The sequence below is a fragment of the Cupressus sempervirens genome, chromosome 9 (genome assembly GCF_028749045.1).
Source record: "Cupressus sempervirens isolate cs-2001-9-10 chromosome 9, ASM2874904v1, whole genome shotgun sequence".
In the NCBI taxonomy this organism is placed as follows: domain Eukaryota; kingdom Viridiplantae; phylum Streptophyta; class Pinopsida; order Cupressales; family Cupressaceae; genus Cupressus; species Cupressus sempervirens.
Genome location: NC_143126.1, coordinates 820,573,650 through 820,598,717, shown reverse-complemented (window position 1 = coordinate 820,598,717; position 25,068 = coordinate 820,573,650). Strand labels below are relative to the sequence as shown.

General features: G+C 36.1%; 1 pseudogene across 1 annotated transcript in view; it reads right to left on the bottom strand.

The window, feature by feature from the left end:
* LOC149541212 (nuclear transcription factor Y subunit A-1-like) overlaps positions 1-25,068 on the bottom strand; it is a 125,687-nt pseudogene that overhangs the window by 81,511 nt on the left and 19,108 nt on the right. The window lies entirely within an intron of this gene.

Here is a 25,068-nt window from a genome sequence, read left to right as displayed (position 1 = left end):
AATATTATTAATATAATTATATATTATAACAATAAATATAATTGTTATATTATAATAATTATTTATTAACAATATAATTATTTTATTACCAGTATAATTATTTTATTATCAATAATTATATTTACACAACCTTTATATTTACCATGCTGGCCTGAAAGAATATGACCATAGCTACAATAACATTAACACTCCCTTTTAGCTAGGGAGAAATCCTTCTTGATAACAATTAGTTTGTCCTCCTAATGCTATCTTCAACACTCCCTCTTATTTAGGGAGGAATCCTTCTTATCATTTACAAGTTACATCACCTTATTGTAATAATTGACCAAAGTGGATACAACCATCTGTGGAAAGATATCACCTTTTGTGATATCAAACATTCTAACTTATCCATAGATATCACTTCATGTGATATCCACCATTATGGCTTTCCATAAAAATCACTTTATGTGCATCCACCATTAGGGATTTGCATAAATAGCACCTCACATGATATCAACACTATGGCTTTCCACAAATATAACTTTGTGTAATATCCACCGTTATGGATAAATATCACCTCATGCGATATCACCACTATGGCTTTCCACAAATATAACTTCATGTAATATCCACCATAATGGATTTGTAGACATCTCCAAAAGTAATATCCACTAATATGCATTTCAACAAATATCACCTTACCTGATATCCACCATTATGGCTTTCCATAAATACTACTTCATGAGATGTCAACCATCATTGTGAGATTGCCACCATACAATGATATTCACCATGGCTCATCCAGAGGGTAAACACAAAAGTACAAGAAAATCGCCACAGATTCTCCCATGTAGTGTTGTCATGGCATCACATACATGACATCTCAGCATGAACCATATTGGAGTGTGGTAATAAGGGCTTACACCTCAAGTCTCTCTTTAAGAGAAATGCATTAACCAGGGATTGCACCTCAAACTTCTCCCTCATGGAGAAGAATTCATCTCAAGGAATAACTAATGTTGACAATCCTGCTCAGCCAAGGCTTCGTACTCCACAAAACCAAGCCCATTTCAAAAAATGCACAAACTTCACTTTAGCAAGAACCTTGGTGAGAATATCAACCCTTTGTTCTTCAATATTGAAGTACCTCAACTAAATAGCATTCCTTTGCACCATATCTCTAATATAGTGATATTTAATCTCAACATGCTTTGTTTTGTCATGAAATACAGAGTAGGAACCTATATCATTCTTGCTAAATCGCAAGCTCACCAAGTATCTATCTATCCAGGAATGTCATACCTAGTTGTCTACATAAAAGCCTTTCATCCTACATAGATAGGACTGCATCCATGAATCATAGTCCTCTTGACTATTGATCACTATAGAAACCATCTCAACATGGTCTACTCCCTCTAAACCAATATGATCAAGATCCCCAAAAGTCAATTGAATCAGAGCCTCTAGTTGCTCCCTCTGAAGCTCAAGTTCTTACATCACCCTGCTGACTTCTTCATCCAAGGTTGCATCTAATGGATTGTCAAACTCCCTCTTTTGGAAAAACGTCTCCAGCTACCAACTCAATCTCATAGTACCAATTATCAAGTTCTTCCTTCCTTCAACGCAATCTCTTATGTTTCTTGGTCCATCCAGAAAGCATTAAAGAGATTATCTAATGCAAATGAAGCATACAAGATTCAATATCAAAGTTATAACATGAATTAATAGCTACATATAAAAATTCATGTGCATTAATCAAGCATTGAGAGCTTATCTTTTATTTGATAGATCTTAGAACCTTAGTCCATTTCCACTACGGAAGGGGTATGATAGGAGTGATCAAGCCAAGCTTTTGGCTTAGGCCGATAATCACATCACTATCTATTAGTGAACAGATTGTCTTTCCCTATTAAATTCAATAATTCAATCTATGCCCAAGGTAGAAAACCAATGATGCTCACAACAGTTGGGTTAATGTTATGTTAATCGTTTCCCTCTAAATTTTTATAGGTACAACTCCCTTTACAAAATATTATCAATGAATCTAAATTAACTAAAGAATAACAAAATGCACACTTTTGCCAGAAAGTGCTTAAGGGTCTCTCACGTACTCTTTAGGTATGGAGGTAAAGTTCACAAATCCAGAAATTAAACAAGTAACTGAAAAGTGCAGAGTCTTTCCACAATAGAACAAGATTTAAGAACAAGTTGAACCCTACAATAACATAAACTGATTTCTACTAATAAAGAGAGTTACAACAATCAGCAGAAACAGTAATAGATATTATCCACGCTTAATATCACAGTCCTCAAAGTAACTGCAAACAATTGAGCTCAAACTCCAAGTTTCAAACCATGGAAAACTACTAATAGATCTATATATTCAAGCGAATTTCTAAAGCACAAAATCTTTAAAGAAACAACATCTGCATATATCACCACCCTCTGTCTATTACTATCTCAGCAAAAAGCTTCTAACAATACTAAGCTGCGAGTGTTTTTCTATATAACTAAAAGCTAACCCTTTCTTAGTTTAATGCTCCAGCATTTATAGTCTTTTACAAACCCGAAAAAGTCTCCATCAAAACCTAGTCTTTCGGTTACAAACTGTTACAAACGAAAACAGCCTAAAACAATTTTTCAAAATCTAGAATCCAAAAGATAACTGACTATAACTAAATTTCCTCACTGGGCTTCTCTCCGTCCGCCACAGTTTGCTTGACCAACTTCCAACTCCTGAAGGTGCTTATAAATTCCTGTACTGCGTGAGAATGAGGGTTCTTTAGACTGATCAACTTCGATTTGCACGCATCCTTCTGCCACCTTAGTTCCCTGATCCTCTAAATCTGCCACTTCTGCTGTAACTTTACCCATTACAGGATCCTTGATTAACCGTGCATCGTTTTTCACCTTTTTATTCTTAGAGACGCGAGCCGCATACTTCGTGACTATGTCTTTAACAGATATGGACAAGGGTTGGAGACTGCATTTCTTACTCACTAAGTTAGATAGCCAGTGCGGAATGGTGGAAGTGGCCGCTATGCCTTGGTTATTTTTGGGAGGAGTCATGAAACCAAACTGCACTCTGTTTGGAGCTTCTATCAATTCCACATCACCATCTTGATTGTCTGACAGAGTAAGTTCCTCCCCTTTGTTTTGTTCCTGAGCCATGGTAGTTTCTCTTTGAACCTTTTCTTGAGCAAGCGCCATAGACCATGTTTTAGACCTGGTCCTAGGAGCGGTGAGTCGCTTAGGAGATGCCGCTTCTTTTTGCTTTTTAGGAGTCGAAGTGTCACCTGCAACATGAGATGAAAATGGGATGTCGTAGGTTAATGGTTTAGAGAAAGAAACTACCTTTGGAGATTTTGCAATTTGTTTCTCACTGACTGATCTCATACTCTTCCTCCTCAACCAGTTGTTTGTACAGGCTAAAATAGATCTAGTCCCAAGATGTATATCATCCTCTTCGGCTCTACTCCAATCTACTTCAAGCTGAATTTTCTCATTGGCTTCCTCCTTTCCTAGTTCAACAATTTCTAACTCATCTTCAGTCATCCCCTCCAACTTGAACTTTAGCTTTAATGAAGTAATCTGAGGGAGAGTCAACCACAAATGATCTCTCTTAACCACTTTATGCTCGTCGCCACAATTTTCCCACAAATCCTCTAGGTGAGGAATTGACAAAGACTGACTCTTTATTCCAGCACCGATGTTGCAAAACTTTTACTATCAAAATCCCTCCTCAATAAAATCTGAGGTTAAAACTGTCATGTCCCCATGTTTATAAGGTTTAATAATAAAGTTAAAATAACAATAGAATAAATAATAATTAATTATTATATATATTATAAATATAATGAGAAAATTAATATCATATATATTATCAATATAATCATATCATATATTATGTATGATTATAATGTAATTAAATAATGAATACAATAATATGATAATATAATCAATAAAGTGATATTATTATAGAAATGTATGAATAAAATATTATTCATTTTATAATACTATATTATAGAACTTATAATATACAAATCATGGCTTTTCAATGAACAGTCACGACCAAAGATGGTGACGGTTAGAGACCATCAAATGCCCTTGGAAAATGCCTATATAAGATTAAGGACTAGAGGAATGGAAGGAAAATAGAAGGCAGCAGTCTCCAACCGCATAGGAACAGGAGAGGGTGAGGAAAGAAAAATAAATAAAATACTGTAGCCAAGATATCGTTGAGAAAGAGCAAAAAAATAACTTCAAACAACAATCAGCGTAATAACATTATCGAGTGAGATTGATTGAAGTGTTTAGTCAATAGAGACGCCTATTTTATAATGTTGTGTGTACTTGGACTACCACAATACCATTACAGACCATACAAAGAGATTGCAGTCCTTATAAAATAGGGCGTGCTCTATCTAGGAAGGACACAGTTCATATAAAAGAGGTACGCATAATGAACCTTGCAGTTTATATACATAAGCGACACAATCATACTAATAGAGAGTAGTGAAGGGGATTGAATGGATATTACAGATCAGCATCATCCATGTTTCTAACAAACAAAGGCCAAACATTACTCCAGCCATGACTAATTACAAAGCGAGATTGGAAGGATGAACAACAATTAATATGTGAGTCATTATCAATGCATATATAAGAAGATGAATAAGGGATTATAACTAGCAATTGGTTGAGACAAAACCGATATATGCATCCAGAGCACCAATTGGAATCAACATATGAGAAATAATCAGAATACAAGCATCAACTGGAAGAGCTCACTTAATCATGCTAATCGAACAATATTGCGGCATATCCTTGGGCAGAAGTCTTTGCGGCATCGCACACACAATAACAACTTCTTGCAGACAAATATAATCTACTTTTCATAGGTAACATCAGAGGAACATATCGGGACTAATAGAAAAGGGAGGAGAATCGATAGATATATGCAGAAATGGCACTGGGATTGATGGAGGTTTGGTCATGTGTATCAAGTCAGAGAACTTGGGGATTAATTGGCTCAAAAAGAAGATATATATATATTGAAAGGCATCGTGTCTGGAAAAAAATAAAATAAGACTAGTGATAATAATATAGAAGTAGTTAAATAAAACATACAAGGCAAGATAGTATAAGAGGGCTCATTGGATAGATTCTACCATCATATTAGAGAAGCCAAAACAATTGAAGATTAGAGAGCATCAATAAACATATATCATTACTTGGGCAATAAGCAGAAAAGAATCACATTATAATTGAAAATATATATATGTTTGGAGAACTTATGAAGGATATTAATTGTCTTGATATAAGGAATAAACCATGTCGAGTATATACAACTATTTGCATTCATTACCCATCAATACATTACGATCTTAAATATATATTATCGAATTGTCATAAGGAAGCTCCATACGCTTTTTACTACTACCAATAACACTTATACAATTAAGGAAGAAGAAAAAAGTCATCAAATTATACAGATTGGATCAATAATTTGGTTCTTGCATACTACTAAAGGAATTTAGGTTATGTTCTAAAAGAATTTAGCAAAACAAAGTCTTCCATCATTGAGGTTACACGTATATATTTCTGAGATAATAAACAGGGACATTACAAAAACTAAGCAAGTTACTTCCAATTACGGAAGCATTAATCATAGTACTACAAGCCAGAGCGTCGAGTCTAATAGGGAAAATAGACTCCCATTTTTCTTGACGTAGATTATCTTTAATTACAGAAAACAATTATCTGCATATCTCCGTTATAACAAAGCAGTCTAAGGCATACCGAGGCAATTTCATAGGCTCTTCTTCAAATCCCCCCACTCCCAGGTATGTGAACCTTGGAAATTGGATGTCAAATCTCTCATAGGTTTGAATTAGCTTTTGGGCCTCTGGGATATTCTCGACATTGGGGTTTTTCTAAGATTCAGATGCACATTCCCTATCAAAACATCATGTACTTTTCTGAATTCTTCTAACACTTTGTCCTTCTACAACAAGTGGCAATATTGATAGACAATTATATCCTCGCTCCAAGGTTCATGAGGAATAGCGATAGTATTAATAACACATGCAATGTAATAAGTCAAGAGGAAATATAGAATTCTTCTCTTGAGATCTTCGAGTGTTTAAGTTGATTCCTTAGCGAGCTAGCTATCAACTCTGCCCAATCTAGAAACTGCTTCCCAGTTAGGATAATATCTATGCAGCGGTACATCCAGTCCTCAAAAAGTTAAGACATTAGTAAACCCTTTAGCTTGATGCAGAATAAACATCAGGCCATGGATATGAGGTTTCATGTGGTTCTTGGTAACTATTTTGGGTAGCCTCGAACATCCTTTATAATTTGTTTTTGTTTACTTTTGGGCCATAGGTTGCGATACTTAGCAAGGTTCTCTTGGTACTTGAACTAGGGATTGGGTAGGGCCAAAAGCAACAAAGGTGCATTCGGGTAAACACAAGACCAATGAAATGGTTTCCCTGGCAATTGACAATACTGGTTCCCCATTCTTATTCAAAATACTTCTGGTTCTTGCATCATAATGGTCAATACACAACAGAAGCAATTTTGGACTTAAAAGAGCAAGGGGGAAAGCGGCAGCATCAAGCAATCCACTCGTCAAAACATCTAAACATTTCTTTAACCTCATCAGCCTATTCAAGAAAATTCTCTTGTAACTTCTCAACCCTAACTCCCATTAGGTTGGTGTCGAAAATTACGAGCCTTTTACATTCAAGACTAGAAACATTCCCAAAAAAATGCAAAATAGACCTCATTCTAATCAAAAGGAAAGAAACACCCCAACACTACTCTTGTTTCTCAAAATAACAACACAGAAGAAGAGACGAGATTTTTCACATTCTCGCCTATAACCCACTGAAAGAAAAGCAGAAAATTTTCCTTCTTTCACTGTTGCTCCACCTTCAATTCACCTCAACGTAGGATAAAACAATTAAGTGGTAAACTTGGTACTTTTAGAGGTAAGATAACATACTTGCAAAAGTACTGCCTCATAATGAGGTATTTATGATGAGATCGTTGCGGCTTAGCACGCACAATTAAAACTGTGACGGGACTTCTTTATTAAATGATCACCTTAAGGAAACATCCTTGCCATAATTACAAACCTCTGACAACCAATCTAGCTCCAAAGTGAAAGATTTGCCCTTTTACCACTTGTGATGACAACTCAACGTCCACATCAAGTAATGATGAATTGGAATGGATGCCTTAATTATTATTTTGACGTCGTATCTAACATCTCAGGAACCGTCGCCTTTTCAAGAATCATTAATACTCATGTGCATAAACCCTTAGTAGTAGAACTACTTTGAATTGCTTTCAACCAAGGTTCAAAGAGGTTCAAAGTGGTTTGGACAAACATCTCCACTGCGCTTGATGGGTCCCACCTACAAAATCAAGAGTCAGTCTCAAAACTTGAGTTGAACTACTTTGAACTACTTTGAACCAAAGTTCAAAGAGGTTCAACGAGGTTCAAAGGAAAGACTCACAAAGAGATATTCACAAAACTCGACTTTTGAATGCAAGATAAGATGACGCTCGAACAGGAGGAAGTATTTTAAACTTGCTAACGTGGATTTTCAGAGTTAATCGAGAAAATGAAAAACCACAATGGCGACTCAAAACTAGGGCTAACACTATCATAATCAAAGTCATTTCCAACTGCGATCTAGCAGTGCTCGAACCACATTTTCCTTAAAAAGGTTTGTTACAACCTCTTCATATACATCAACTTAGATCCTTGTTGGACATTCTCTTTTAATCTGCTGATTACATGAAAAAATTCACATAACACCACATGTGACAGGCACAATGCCTACTTCATCCAGCTGCCTAGCCACTTTCTATACCATTTCATAGATTTTCTCTAAAAATGGGTTTGATATGTTGTCTCCAACAAATGCGTAGAGCATGTTTTGTACACGAGTCCCATGCCCATCATTTTCCTTGGGTTTGCTACACCTGCCTACCGATTCGCTGCAACATATGCTTTTGACAAAAACACATTGTAGAAGTAGAAGCAAAAATAGAGGTTAGAAGTTTAAGTTGAAGTGGAAAGATTGGAAGATCAAAATCATATTTTCATTACGCATTGTATAGCCAAATCTCTAGAGGTGCAGAATTTGATATCCACTGAATGAATAGCGTAAGTCCCTTTGTGATAACCAGCCGATCACATCATTTCCATTGAGTGAGAATCCATAGTAAAGGAACCTTAAGTCACTTTGTGATCTTACTTTGCAGGCTTAGCATAAGAAGTGACTTTATATCAAGAGAGGATTGGATGTTTGGAGTTTCAACCAAAACTGTAAGTATTTGAATCTGCATGCCAAAGTGGAATAAAACTCACATCAACAGAACCTTTGGGCTTGGAGACAATGGACGAAAACCCATTGTCTATTGGAGATATCACTCGAGTGACTCATGTGTGCTTCAAATCCATATTTTTGGTTATCCAATCTGACTGTAAGTTTTGTGACTATGATTGTATAATTTTGTTGTTGTTCTATTGAAGATTTAAATGCAATAGTCATCTATTTCAGCTGGATATTTTATAATTTTCAGTATAATGTGTTAGATAAATTGAAATCAATTGCATGCAAATTATTTGTTTGAATTTTGCGGTAAAAGTCCGAAATTAATATCCTAGGGGCATACGATAGTAAATTAGGTTGCTCTAATCAAACTTTATCTTTATTAATTAGAGTAGAAAAAAACTTTTTATACCCCAGTGGTTTATAACCTATTGATCCATTATTGATAACTTGGACCATCTCCTCATAGAAAGATGAATGAGCAACATTTGATGTTATTCCATTAGCATAAAAGAAGCATGTGATCATTGCATCAACTGCATCTTGACCTTGCACATAAAACAATTTCCCAATTGTGTTTGGGCTGCTAAAGTGTCATCTCTTGTGAGAAACCACAATTTCTAGTACCACATATCTAGAAGACACATCAATCTTTGATTCTCGATGTTGATTATGAGTTACCCTTGTTGTTGAAGGGTGAGAAATCAAAAGAGACACTTTCCAATTAGCCCATTCTTGACCCCTAATAGCTTCATACTATTTAGTTCAACCAACAAGGTTTCACACCATTTCCAATGGGTTCAAGAAAGTGCAGAGAAAGAGCTACTGGGAAAGTGTCTCAATGGGAAAGTGCCCTTTCGTACGACAAAATTTACACCTGCTAGTGGCAATTCCACTTGACCCCTTCAACTTGGAAACACTATCACAATATTCCAACAATGGGTATAAACCCTGCTTTCTTCCATCAGATACAAAAACTAAACAAAAAAATTAATAAAAAAACATTTTTAACTAAATAAGACTTACAATTTTAACTTTATTAAATTTTTAGCCAACTCGTATTCAAATACTCAATGTAATCCAATGTATTAAACCAAGGAGACCAAGGCTCCTTAAATAAAGATTACAAGACTAAAGCACTAAAGCTAGTGAGACTAAAAATAGTGACAACTTAAACTAAGATGATCGTTAATTGAGTAACTAAGAAATGCTATAAATACCAAACTAGCAAACTAAAAAACAGAATATACTAATACCCTCCCTTGATGGTCATTGTACTACCCTATAGAAGACTATACATGTCTTGTGGTTCGACACTCTTCAAAACATTTTGTTGTTGTTGAGACCCTCCCAAGACTACAAAATGTCAATGTATAAGAGTAGTCAAAAAAAAAAAAAAAGGTTGTCCCCTTCTTTAGAATGGTTTGCAATAAGAGACAACCTACCACTGAGATGAGTCTACCACTAATCCTCCCAAAATTTGCAAAACTTCTGACTAGAAATCATCACAAAACATCCAACCTAATGTTGGATAACAGAATTGTTCAACCCTGTAGACAAAAACATTAAGAAATAGCTGTCACAATTTTGAGGGAAAAGCATAAAACCCTCCAAGCTGTTGCAAATGAGCAAAATGCCCCAAAACTGACTAAAAACCATCAAGTTGCATTCCTCACTCCATGTTGAAGGCAGAATGACCATTTTCGGTACAGTTGTGATCTTGAGGAACAAGTGGGAATGTCCTTAGGATGAGTGCAAGTTATAAAATCATTGGTGTAGCTGGATGGTGAAGTGTGGAGGGTAGAATAGATATCCTCTTGAGATTAGGGTGACAAAGGGGAGTCCTAATAGGCTAGAAAAGAGCCTCGGTGAGTCCTTAGAGAAGGAAAGGACGTGTATGCAATCCAGCTTACATCAAATCCTATTTCCTTTACATGGTATCAAAGCCTAGTTGGAATTTAAACAAAGAGCATATACAACCTCAGAAAATCTAAAAACATCATAAAAAATAATTTAAAATTAAATTAGCAATCATGGTGAACAGAATTAGATTTGAAGATAGACTTGAGGGTGCTGCAAACTTTGTCCCATGGAAACTCAAACTTATGATTCCACTTAGAGATCTAGAATTAGATTCATATGTTAAAAATATTGTACCTATACTTGATGATGAAACTGAGAAAACTCAATGGGAAAGAACAACAACAGAGCACAAGAAAAATGGGGAAATCTGGATATGCGTAGATTTTCACAACCTCAACCAAGCTAGCCTTAAGGATAATTATGCCCTACCTGCCATGGAAGATATTCTCCGTAGAGGGTTCTAAAATGATGTCCATGTTGGACAGCTTTTCAGGGTACAATCAAATAAGTATAGCTGAGGAAGATCAATACAAAACAGCCTTCATAATACTCTAAGGAACCTATGTACAATAGGATGCCTTTCGACTTGATCAACACTGGAGCAACATTCCAAAGAGCTATGAACTCTTCATTTAGGGACTTAAGGAATAAGATTATAGTGGTGTACCTTGATGTTCTCACAGTTCTCCAAACGAAGGAAACATCATCTCAAAGATTTATGTGTGGTACTACAAAGGTGTAGAGAACATCACATATCCCTGAATCCCAAAAAGTCCATTTTCTTCGTTGAAGAAGGAAAATTCTTAGGGAAAAACATCTCAAAAGAAGGCGTAAGGATTGATCTAGAAAGGGTTAAAACCATCCAACAATTGAACTTACCTGCAAATAAAATGTAATGATCCCATCTTTTGGCCTTCACGTTCTCCAAAGTCTAAGTGGAGGATAAGAAGAAATTAAATTAATTTCTTATAAAGTCATTCAATTTAAAGGTGACTTTGTATTTAATTAATTTAATTATTAATTACAAGGGAGTAGCTTCTAGGGTATGTATTAATTATTGGAAGGATGGAAGCCTCTCAATTTAATTAATTATTGCCAGGGAGCAGTTTCTAGAGAATGCATTAATTATTGGAAGGAGGAAGCTTCTAGCTCTTGCAATTAATTAATGTTTTAGTTCCTTCCAGAAGGATGAAGAAAAGGATACATAAGGCTGAAAGTCTCATTGTTGAGCATCGGATTATTGCATCGGATGATTATAACTTGCATTTGATAAGAGCTTGGATGTGTGAATCACACTCTTTTTTGGCAATAGGGGACGTTCATTCTCTGTTGTAACATTCTAGACATCATTCCCTTAGGGTTTGGCCTTTGGAATACATCTCTTTGTACTTGATTGCAGCATTTTTAGAATTAATATAATTTCAATAGTTGGTTCAGCTTTTGGGCATTCCTGGGTGTCCATTACAGTGGTATTAGAGCTATAAGTCCTGCCATCCTGTGGAGATCATATTGATAGCCGAATAAAGATGTATATTAGTCCAGATCAAGATGTGATGTTCAGACAGTTATTGGGTACATTAGAGAAGGGGCAACGTATGCAACGGGAGCAGAATAGGATGCAACAGGAGCAGAATAGGCGAATGGATATGATGTTGCAACTTATGGCTAGACAGATTGGCATCAACATTGACGATTTGTATGTTGCTCCAGAGCAGAAGGTAGTCGATTTCTCAGGTGGGATCGAGACACGTATAGAGCCAGCCAGCTATGATGTTGGTGATGTGGGCATTTCGGCAGAGTCAGTAGAGACATGCGTGCAAAGTCAGGAGACCACATATGAAGCCTTGTCAGGGGATGATGACGTAGCAATAGCGGAATTAGGAGAATGCAAAGGAACTGTCATATCAACAACCACTTCTATGTCAGTTGAACCATCCAACGAGGAGTTTGGCAGTAAGCATGGGGTTGTAGATGTGTGCTCTGATGATAGTACACTTGTTATTGCTAATGAGGTGAGCAATATAGTGACAAAGTCATATTATACTATCGATCAACAAAATGTTAATGTTCACTCTTGGGATAGTACTATGTTCAACATGGATACAACATTGTCTTATGACAATTTGATGTTTGAGGCTGATCATTCGCCTGAGTGGAGTTGGGCTCAGTTTTCACCATCTACAAAGATTCAGTTTTGTGTTGCAGCAGTTGGGAGGAAGAGGTTTCATAGATCTTCTATGGAGCCGCCTTCTGGTGACATCGAGACTTATACTTCATTAGCACAAGTTTTGGGAGCTAATTTGCAAGACATGTGGTTGGTCTTAATGATGTTCATTTGTAGTTTGTTTAATATGGATATCACATATTACTTCAATTGGGATCCAGGTGGAGGTTGGAGTTCATTATGTTACTTAATTGCTTGAGGACAAGCAATTTCAAGGAGGGCGGATTTGTAATGATCCCATCTTTTGGCCTTCACGTTCTTCAAAGTCTAAGTGGACGATAAGAAGAAATTAAATTAATTTCTTATAAAGTCATTCAATTTAAAGGTGACTTTGTATTTAATTAATTTAATTATTAATTACAAGGGAGTAGCTTCTAGGGTATGTATTAATTATTGGAAGGATGGAAGCCTCTCGATTTAATTAATTATTGCCAGGGAGCAGTTTCTAGAGAATGCATTAATTATTGGAAGGAGGAAGCTTCTAGCCCTTACAATTAATTAATGTTTTAGTTCCTTCCAGAAGGATGAAGAAAAGGATAAATAAGGCTGAAAGTCTCATTGTTGAGCATCGGATTATTGCATCGGATGATTATAACTTGCATTTGATAAGAGCTTGGATGTGTGAATCACAATCTTTTTTGGCGATAGGGGACGTTCATTCTCTGTTGTAACATTCTAGACGTCATTCCCTTAGGGTTTGGCCTTTGGAATACATCTCTTTGTACTTGATTGCAGCATTTTTAGAATTAATATAATTTCAGTAGTTGGTTCAGCTTTTGGGCATTCCTAGGTGTCCATTACATAAAAGCGGAGTGAAGTCTTTCTTTAGCCAGGTAAATTTCTTTAGAGCATTTATACCTGAATTATCAGAGATTACAAAGCATATAATTAACATGATGAGTAAGAAACAACATTTCCAATGGAATGAAGAAGGCAAGAGGGCATTCGAGGAGATTAAAAATGCCATAGCTAAGGCCCCCATGTTGGTTAGCCCGAATTTTATGAAGGATTTCATCATATATTGTTACGCATCAAAATATACCCTTTTAGGTATCCTGACTCAAAAGAATGATCATGGAGATGAGGCTCACATAGCGTTCATGAGTACACCATTGAAGAAACATGAACTTAAGTATTCACTCGTAGAAAAGCATGCATATGTTGTGGTGAAGGCGGTCAAGCACTTCAGGTACTATATTCTACATTCTCATTCAACAATATATGTCCCTGGCACGGCAGTGAAAAGAATTTTGACTCAAAGAAATTGGGGTGAATAAGAGAGGAACCTGGGTGGTAAAGATACAGGAGTACGACCTTACTTTGTATCTTTACCACCTTACTTTGAAACCAACTAAATTGGTAAGAGGTCGGGGACTTTGTAAGCTGATTGCAAAAAATGTAAATTCATCTGGACATAACACTGAACAAGAACCTGTAGCCCTGTTAGTAAGTCTCAATGGTCCTTGGTTCTCAAATGTCGCACACTAACTTATGGAGAATCATCTGGAAATTCAACACCTCGTGAGAGAAGAAATCTGAGACTTAAAGCGAGCAAATATGTTGTTTCCCAAGGCGTTTTGTAAAAAAAAGGGATAGATGGGACCTTTTTAAGATGTGTTGACAAGGTTCAACAAAACAATTACTAAAAGCTTTCCATGATGAGTCTTGCGGAGGGCATTTCTCATCCACTGTAACAACATTCAAAAATCTAAGGAATTGCTTTTATTGGCCTGGGATGTTCAGGGATTATTACACATATGGTAAAGGATTATAAAAAGTGCAAACTTTTTTTGGGTAAAGCTCAGTTAGTTGCATTGCCTTTGAAACCAATCATAATTGATGAACCATTTAAACAATGGACTTTACATTTCATAGATCCATAAATTTGGCGTCAAGTGTGGGTCACTCATACATATTAATTGCAACCAACTATTTTACAAAGTGGGTCGAAGCAATACCCACCAGAAAAAGCAGCTCACAGGTTGTTTGTGACTTTCTTAAAGAATACATCCTACTCCGTTTTGAGGTACCCAAGAAAATAGTTGCAAATAACGCAACAACTTTTCATCGCAGGAGTTAGCCACTTTCTGCTATGACCATGGCATCTCTTTAGCCCACTCCTCAAATTACTTGCCCAAGGGAACGGACAGGCAGAGTCCAACAACAAGAATCTGGTGACCATCATGAAAAAGCTTGTTAATGAGAATGCTAAAGACTGGCATAAAAAGTTGTATGAGGCCCTATGGGTTGACTGAACCACACCAGAAAGGGCAATAGGAATGGCACCTTTTGTGTTGGTATATGGTGTCGGAGTACAAGTTTCTTTGCCCCTCGAGTTATCAGCTGCCAAATTGTAGTCAGAAATTGAGAATAAAAACTTTCAGAATGCACTGGAGAAGAGGGTATTGTACTTGAACAAACTGGAGGAAGAAAGAGAAAGGCTAGTAGACCATATAACGGAACATTAAATGAGGGTGAAAAAGGTATTTGACAAGAAGGCTAGACCGAGGAAATTCATGAAAGGTGATCAAATTCTACTCTAGGATAAACGAAAGGACCCCAAAGGAGCACATAGTAAATTCAAATTGCTTTGGAAAGGACCATTCATAATACAGGAAGAAATTGGTTCAAATGCATTTGAACTCATCTATCCAGTGGTCAAGTCTTACCGTTTACTTATAACGGGCAACATCTGAAACTCTTTAAATTATATTCCAGGTGATGCCTATTCTGTACATATTTTCTTTCTTGCTCTCCTTTGTTTTCTTTTGTGTTTTGCTTTCAGTAGTCTGATTTGTTTGCTTTGTTAGTCCCTGTTTCTTGTCTTCCCCTCTACCTTGTTTAAAGTTAACCTGAGTTTTGTGTTATGAGTTCTCTGTGCCTCGTTGAAACACAATCTCCAGTCAAAGCAAATGTTAGTTCAGTAATTCTTTTTTTTTAGTGTTGCCTTGTTTTTGGTTTTCGAAATTATTCAAAACCATTGGCTTTGGCTCTCCCATTGGATCATTTTGCCTAAGTCATCAATTTGCAAAGTCACCTAAAGATGATCTTATACCTTAACCAATCTTTTTGCCAAGCAAAGTCTTTATGTGTGACAGGTCTTGAACCTATGAACCTATTGTAACTTTGAACCTCTTTGAACTTTTGAACCATTTCAAACCTTCCGAACCATTTTGAACTAGGTTCAAAGTGGTTCAGAACAATTTGGTACCAGTAACGCATTTGTTTCAAGTGAAATGGTGGGACCTGAGGGTGTACGTGGTGACGTGGCGACAGTGTACTAAACTGAACATGATGAATATCAAGAACCCGAACACATCCTTCAATGATGTATGCAGAAAAGGAAGGTCGTTAATAAATGGTGTAATCATGACAGAAGTGGCCTGAATAAAATCATTAAATGGTAAGTATGCATAGGCAAGTAGGCAACTTAAAGCTTGTGAAACTGAGGAAGAGCAAACACGTGTGACAGTAATGATCATTAGGTAAAGGATGAGAAGTGAAAAGACATTCATTTATGGTAAATACCTCGAGTTGTCTTATCAGGTAGAGCTTCCAGGCAAGCAAATCATTCTAAATCTAACCTTAATACATCATTCGTAAGGTTTGGCCTTTATAAAAGAATTAGTTCTTAACAGTGATAAGTTCATTCTTACCTGCAGACTAAGTGCGGATAGCTTAAGATAGGAAATTCATAAGGTTCAAAAGGCATTTTCGCTGCGAATTCAAGGTAACTCTTTGACAAACCTTCACTCAAGTTTTCAGTCATCAGCAATTTCCTTCTAGGTTTTTGTCTACAATTGTGGATTTCTTACAAATTTGGAAAGCATGAAATCTTCTCTACATTTCTTTGGGAATAGTGTTAAGTATGCATTGCAGAAGTCCCTTACTCACTGATATAAGTTTAGAGGGTGTCAATGTAGATGCAATTTGTGATAAAATACAGTTCAATGTAGAAGAACAATGAGGAATTCATGGGTGAAATTATGGATAGGGCTGTTGTTAGCTGCAGCTTTTCCTCAAGCAGTGAAAGTCCTGAATTGGTTCAGAAGTGTGTTAGTCATTATGATAATAGGTCCCAGTGTATAAGGAAGAACAATGGCAGTGTCTTGCTTTTAGTAACCAAAGATAAAATAACGTCTGTTTTCAAATTGCCCACTGAAACCTTCGCTGAGTTCACCTCAACCTAGTCTTATGCCAAGTTCAGTGAGTCCTCTGATAAAAACTGCTCCCACATAGCCCATCTTTGTATTGAGAAGTTCTATAATGGTGATTCAGGACTCCCAAAGAGCCTAAACAAAGATCATATGAAACCCCATATCCACAGCTTGGTAGCTATGCTGCATAGGGTCAGGGGTTCACTAGAAGCATTATTATTTGAAGACTGAATGTTTATTTTATTGATATTATAATGGAGGGAAAGCAATACCTAGATTGGGCTGAAATCATAGTCGGTTCACTATGGGAACAATTGAATTTGACCCAAACAATCAAAAAGGATTTCTTCATGTCTTCCTTCCTCATTTACTGTCTGGCTTGTACCCAAGGCCTTTCCCTTGCGCCCCATGAACCCTGGGACAACGACATCCTTACATATAATTATTGTCTATCATTGCAAAAGAATCAAGTGCTAGCTGACTATAGGGAGGTTCGTGATGCATTTCTGGGTAAGTTGTGTTTTGAACTAGCAGGCAAAGGAAAACAAAGGGTCTCAGCCGAAGCCTTGCAACGAACCCAAGTCTATGGTAGCCTGTTGACCCAATTCCCCAGGTTCACGTATCTCAAGGTGGGTGGTTTTGATGAAGAACCTCTTAAACTGCTTAGGTTCACCTTGGATTGTTTCATATTAGCAGAAATTTGCTGTCAGCTTCTTGTTGTCACAAAAAGGTTCATGCCTGAAGACAAATGGGATAAGTCTGTTTCCCGTGGGGATTGGCAAACTCTCATACAAGACCCTGAAGGATGCCATTAATATTGGGACTGATCTTTGTGCCTTTGATTTTAAGTTTTGTCAAGCTAGACCGAGTTTTAATAACAAAGAGTTTGTTAGGAAGGCTTTGGAGGTTTGGGATCACTTTATACCCTTACCCCACATGGAAGATCACTAGGAGGACAGTATGACCAAGAGACAAATCCAAATGAAAGATGACTCTAGATTACACAGATTTATGCTTTCCAATTGAAATTAAATACCAGGAATTCAAGATGATCAGTCGGAAATTGTTAATGCTGAGTGTCTGAATATGGAAGAAACTCCCTTGCCTCCCATTGACTGGTCTGAACTAGAGAAGGATGATATAGTGCAGAGAACTGCCAATGTTATTAAATATACTAAAGCCTGGCTTCAAAACAAAAAGAAAAGGGGCATATCTCAAGCAACATCTGAAGATGTAGTTCCACAGACTTCCCCTTCTCCTCATGCTAACATTATCCGTTCCACTAGCCATGCAGAAGAGAAAAAGAGTCTAAAGACATCAACTACTGAACCCACTCAAAATCAAGCAGTTGTGCAAAGGACGAGATCTAAGACTAGGTTCAAGAAGCATAGTGAGATGGCAACATCTCAAGATAAGACTCAAATAGATCTTTTGATGTACATAAATAACAGGATACAAGTTCAACAGACATTGAACAACAGGTTCAAACCACTTCGGATAATGTTTCTCAGATTATAGATGCAATCAGCGCACCAGTAAAAGTTTCAGTGCCAGTTGAACCTTCCTTGTATGTGCCTAACTGGTTGACCAATTCAGTAAGTAAGAAGAGGAGCCTTGTGCCAGTATCTATGCCCGTGAATGATATGGCTACGAAATATACTACTAAAACCCCGAAGTCCAAGAGGATGAAGAATGTCACCCGATTGGTCATTGATGCTAAAATAGGTGAAGTTACAGCTGAAGTCACCCTGTACAAGCCTAAGGATACTTCTGTGGGACTAGGTGTTGGAGATTTGGAGATTACAAGGGTCGGGATAGGTATGTTGAACAAGGAGCAATATCTGGAGGAATAGGCTCAACATATGTTAGCCCAATTTCAAAACGATGCCAAAGAAAAAAGGGAGCTAAAGCAGGTAATCAATATGCTGGTTCAATGCATTGACTCTTTGGATGCTTGTGGTGTCCTACCTTTGGTTCAAGCTCACCAGAACTTTGACTCTACATCACCAGACAGCAAGCAACTGTTGAACCAAATCCAACGAGGCAAAGTTGTGGCCATAGCCATAGATGAATGGATTGATGGTGTAATTAAGAAAGGGAAAGAGTTCCTCCAACAAAGTGTCACCATTTTCAATGATGTTGATGCTCTGTTGAGTGAGGTTCAAATGCAAGTTCCCGCCTGGGAAACAGAGGAGAGTAAATGGTCGGTTGTAGTTGTGCAGATCATCGATGTAGAACTGTATGGTATGGACAAATACCTAGCCGAGAACCCACTCAAGACAATTGATCCTAGCATGTTGTATTTGATAAAGAAAAACATGAGTTGGAGATGTTCAATATATAGGTCAGCCATTACTAAGGCGCAGAGCATCAAAACAGAGATCAAGCACATGTACAATGGCTTCACCAAAGATATGCAGGTCATTTGTCCTAGCGGCATAGCTCAATTCGATGAAGGAAACCTTGACATTGAACCACTGGTCGAGTCCTTTGAAGAAGACTTGAAAGCACCAAAGATTTGGCCAATCCCACAGCTGCTGATCTCACGAATGTTGCCCAGATCAATGCTATGCTTCTCCTCTACATAGAACATCTTCCAGACTACACCTGGCAGATTACTAGGATGAAATGGGACAGGGAGGTATGGAAGATCTGACTGCTGAATCTGAGGAATGCCAGCTCTGACGCATTGCAGAAGTTTGTAGGCACGTATTGTGGAGGAAAATTGACATGTGGTGTGATTGGAGATGACGAACAGGCTGAAGATTAAAGACACAACTTGCCTACATGAAGCAAACTTTTATCTGTTTATTTTATGATATCTTGAACTCATCGGACATGTGTCCTTTCTTTTTCAAAATTAGAAAAAACATTATGTTATTATAACTACTCTTGTTAATTGTCGAGGGGGTAGGGTTTTCAAGGAGACCCCCTCTGACATTGAATACCATATAAGGTAGACTATTAAGCATTTCTATGGGTTAGAAGAGGAAATGGAAAGAAAAGACATTCTATTTTTTTTGCTCTTTGTTGGTAGAATACAGAGTGATATCTTTTTTTATATAATGATAAAACTGAATCGATACTTGATGTTCAAGAGTTTTTGGCTCTTATTGGACTTTGGATCAATATAAGTTGGATTAGTTTCATGACAACTGTGCAAATTTGTGTAGTTTAGCATGAGTTTTAAGGACATGACTTTGTGAGTGCTTCTTTTAAAGTTCACGTACTTTTCTAATCTCCGTGGATTGATGTTTTGATGTATTTCTATATTGCTATCATCTTCTAATGGAGTTCTGAATTATCATGATCTTGAAGAACTTTGTTATCTTCAGGTTCAATCTGTTATATTTGTAATTGTTTTATAATCACAGTGTCTCATCTGAGAATGAATTGCATAGCCTTATTGTTTTCTGGTTAAAAAGATATGTGTGAATTGTAATTTAGAGAATTCAATAAATATCCAACGAGGGAGTTGTACCTCATATAATTCAGAGGGTGGTTGGCTATGGAATGAACCCAATTGTTATGAACTCTTTTGATCTTCTGATAATAGGGTAATCGGGTTTATTGATAAATATCAAGGAGACAAATCTGTTCGCCAACACTATGTAATGTTCAAAACCAAGCCTCAATTCATGATGTTTCCAATACAAATGAAATTTAGCATAGAAGGCTACAACATCTTAATTTTGCGTGCCTTGCCTTCTATAGAAATTCTTGTTTTACAGAGCTACCTAAATTGAAACCTGAACATGATGAAATATGTAAGGTTGTGCATTAGGTAGAATTCTAAGGGAACCTTTCATTGTAGTGAACACAAATCTAAAAATGTACTTGAACTATTCACACTTATTTATGTGGACCAATGACATTACCTTTCTTAATTGAATTTTTGTGCTATATTATTTTTGTTGATCACTACTCCAAGACGACTTGGATTTATTTTCTAAAACTTAAAGAACCAAATGAAGTACTAGCAAAATTCAAAGAATTTTAAGCCTTCATTGAAAATATTTCTTGGAAAAGAATCAAAGCACTAAGGGCATTTGGTTTGTGGAAGATGACAAGAATTGGCCTTTTCATAATCCGAATTTGAAAAAAATTGTGTTTGTTTCAAAATTGGCAAAATGGAATTAGAATACCATACTTCTAATTTTGCCTCAAAACTAGGTTATCAAACTTCCCACTAGCAACTACGAATTGAAAATCAAAACCTAATTACAATTTTTGAGGAGTGTAAAAAAATTAGATTGTTTGAAATATTAGGAATCGTGGTTCCAGAGAATGTGTAAAATGGATTTCTCTAATTTTGAAGTTCATAGCTTTTTATAGTGCCAATTGCGATAGTAGTTTTGATCAAGGGTGCTCCCCTTAATATCACAAACACATAACAGAAAAAATTTAAAAACACTAAAAAAAATTTAAAAAACAGTAACTGACAAGAACAAAATATGGGTTTCTTATTATCATTGCAAATGCAGGATTACAAAATTTTGAAATACAATACGCAAACCCACATGGGTGCCTTCCTTACAATAATTTGCAACACAAAGCTGCGAACTATCACCTAGAGTTGTCCTAGACAATATACAGGCATTTCTTAAATAGGCATTTTTACACTGCTCGGAAAGTTTCTAGACATCAAACCATAACCCTTGAGATCGACTAACTCTAAAATTACATATAGAGTCAGCCCAATACACCTTTGACAATTATTTTGAAAATTTTGGTTGGCCCAACTTTGGAAGGCCATAACTTTTGAACAATTGCTCTAATTGGCTATGAACCACTTTTTGGAATCCTCAACTTCTCATCTACAAAGCCTAATTTGCGCAAGCTCTAGTCAACCCCATTTTAGAGCCCATCCGGGGCCTTTAAGGTCTTCAATGGCAAGCCTGAAGTTTTTATACCAAAATTGCACACCCAAAATCCACAATTAATCCACGAATACTCATGATATGGCACTGAGCCTCAACTAGTAGGTTGATATATCCTAGAGGAACATCCACCTCTAAAATTAGGACATTTCGACCTCATATGACTGACTTAGTAAGTAGCAAGCTGTAATGACCCTCTGTCCGGATCACAAGATTTGGAACTATTTTGATTACCCGGAGTGCCATTTCTACCCCTTTGTACCAAATTATTTATTTGATGACCACTTGGTCTTTAATCAGAAATGATGGCTAATAATTCTATAATGTATGACAAAAGGTTCGATGGAAAAAAATATTCCTTATGAATGAATACTTCAACTGGATGAATTGCTTCTATTTCTGATATGTCAAGTAAAATACATGAGAAGATTATGAGAGTGTTTGTGTAGATATTAGTCAATGCTATAACTTTATAATCTCTGAATATTATAAGAGTCACTGTTGAATGCAGATATACAGTTAAGCCCCTTAGGCCCCTTCTCGGAAAAGTCAATAACAAATGTGTAAAAAACCCTTTCCAATTCTGGTTTATAATCTATTTACTGTGAATGTCAGTTTGGGGACGTGGAGGATATATTGATAGGTTTGGCGATCTTAGTGAGTTTCTATATGAATGTTGCAATCTATGTATGTGAAGGAGATTTAAATGTTAAGTTCCTTTCTCTGATCTCTAACTCAATACTTGTTACTGAATTATATGTTCGTGTGTCTCCTTTTCCGCCTTGTTCGCTATGCTTCCTTCTCTTTTATGAATTCTACTTCAGAATTCTGTATCTCTGCAGACTCAAGCATATGCCAGTATGAGTATTTTGTTTTTCTTCCCTCCCTATTCTGAGGTGAATCAATATATATATATATATATATAACTCAACCTTCTGAAATTAATGGATGGAACCCAAATGGACACATCCTTTTATTTATGTTTATCTTAAAGGTCTCCTAAACTAATGACAAGTTAATATTATGAGCTTCTCGTGTCATATAATATTGGTTTTAACATTGACTAAACTTGACTAACACACCATTACTGATAGTATCACTGATGTACTTCTTATTCTTCTAATCTCCATTTCTAAGCACTGGTTTTGGATAATCCAATGAATTGACCGATCCTCTGTGCCATAGATTTCTGACCGGGTACTACTCTTCGTTTTCCTTCTATACTTACCTTTGTGATTGTAAAATTAATATTGATCTTCAATGCAGCATAGGTACTCTTCCATTATTGTGGTTGGTCTGCAATATACTGTGTTACTTGATCGTGATCAATTTGCCTTCAATATTGAAGACGTTGTTAATTCCGCATTTTATGATATCCATCTGTATGTCGCTAGTCTGAGACTTTTATAGCAATGATGATTTTTATGTCAAGGGTAGAGAATATGGTCTCCCTTGGTAATCTTCTAATATGCAATATCCATTAAGATTTGAATGGGTTATTACCAAATTTTTTATTTACTTAAAGTCTTATTATTATTATTACGAATCTCCATTCTAGGTATAAAGTATTAATTTGATATTATTTGTTTTTTTCGAAGAATAATGTGAGGAAATGGATATGTATTATCTCCTAGTATTACAAGAATCAATTAAGTTATAATTCAATATACTAATGCTTTATACGTTCTAGTATTATTTATTTAGAATACATTATAATCTTGTATGAAATTATATTCTTGTTATTCTATTATTATGTTTAATAATAATTATCATATTATAATTTTTTTTATTATTATTATTATTAATTCCCATTTAACAATGGGGACATGACACGAGCCTTCACAGACAACTCTGCACTGTGACAACCCTTATTCAAGAAACAAATCAAAAAAATTTGGGTGATGTGAGATTGCTCTTACACCCAGGATGCTCCTGCATCAAGTTCATTATTTGAAGAAGAGCACAGTAATGTCTTCCCACCATTTTGCAATTTCAGAAAATACCAAACAACATAATCGTTAAGAATTTTAACCTTCGAGGGGAACAACAATCAATATCAATAGCAAACAAAAATATTGCAAAATTATGGCAAAAATATTAAAATCAACTCAGTATTTAAGCCTGTGTTCAGCTCTCAACCAAACGCACAGACAGATAAGCTTTGTAACATTGTGTCAATAAAATAACAAAATTGTAAAGATGGTGACGGCAACATAATACTGCCAAGAGGAGAAGAACAAACTCAAATCAGCGGCTTCCCAAAATATTCAACGTACAACATTGTAAGCCATTTTTTCAATGAATTATGAATCCATTCTTAGAAATATTAGGAATCATGGTTGCTCAAAGCACATTATTAGGAATGATGTAGAGGAATCATGTAGAAAAAAGAGTTTAAATTTGAAAGATTCAAATCTGTGAGAGATATATTGTCTGATTTTGAATTTAAACTATTTCATGTGAATGATGTTAGAGATTAGATTCTAAATTTAAGCCATTGCATATGAATGATGTTACAGATCTGAGCTTTTATTTTGTTTTCAAACCATTGCATGATTCTGTGTTCTAATTCCAATTCCAATTTGAAGAACCAAACGCATAAAAATGTATCTTCCCACTAATCTTCCGAGTGAAACAATCGGTTCAAGTAAAACCCAAATAATAGGAATGAAGATTTGCAAAACCTTGATTTGGCTAAATCAAGATTTGTAGAAATCTCAATTTTTACAATTCCACAAACCAAACAAACCCCAAGGTCAGATAATGGGGAGAGTATATCTCCGAAAACTTTCAAGAATTTTACAATAATACTGGGATTAAGAGGGAGTAAAATGTTCCATATAATCCCCAACAAAATGGGATAGCAGACAAGAAGAACAAAACCATAGTAGAAGCTGCCAAAGCTATGATGCATGATTAGAATCTTCATTCCTCATTTTGGGCAGAAACCTCTAACGCTGCAGTCCACATACAAAACAGAGGGCCTCACTCTAGTCTTAAGAACATAACTCCTGAAGAAGCTTTTACTAGAAACAAGCTTGACTTAAGTCACTTAAGAATGTTTGGTTGCCCAGTCTATATTCACATTCCTAAGGAGAAAAGATCAAAATGATGCCCCTCAGGAAAGAGGGGATATTTTTTTGGATATAGTGAATCATCCAAAGCTTATCGGATATATGTTCCCAATCAGAAAATAATTGAACTAAGCAGAGATGTAAATTTTGAGGAGGAAATAGCATTCAAAACATCTAGAAACATTAGTGAGAAGATGATGAGTCGCCTCAAGAGATAGAACAGGATCCTGACACTTAACTTCAAAAGGAGACACTTGTGGAAAATTATGACATCACGAAGTCAAAAATTATAGTTGAAATCAATTTCAAATTGTCCACCAATTAAATATGATATAATTTAACACGTCCTCATCTCATAGGTTGTTAGATGCCATGAAGTTCATCAACAGTCAACTAATCAAGTTCCTTCATCTCTTCAACAGATGAAACCTTTGCATCAAAACACAAAGGAAGAGACCTTTAAAAAATTTGAACAACAATGGGCTCCTCAACCTTTTCTCCTAAACACTTAATAGAGTTAACAAATTCATCTAG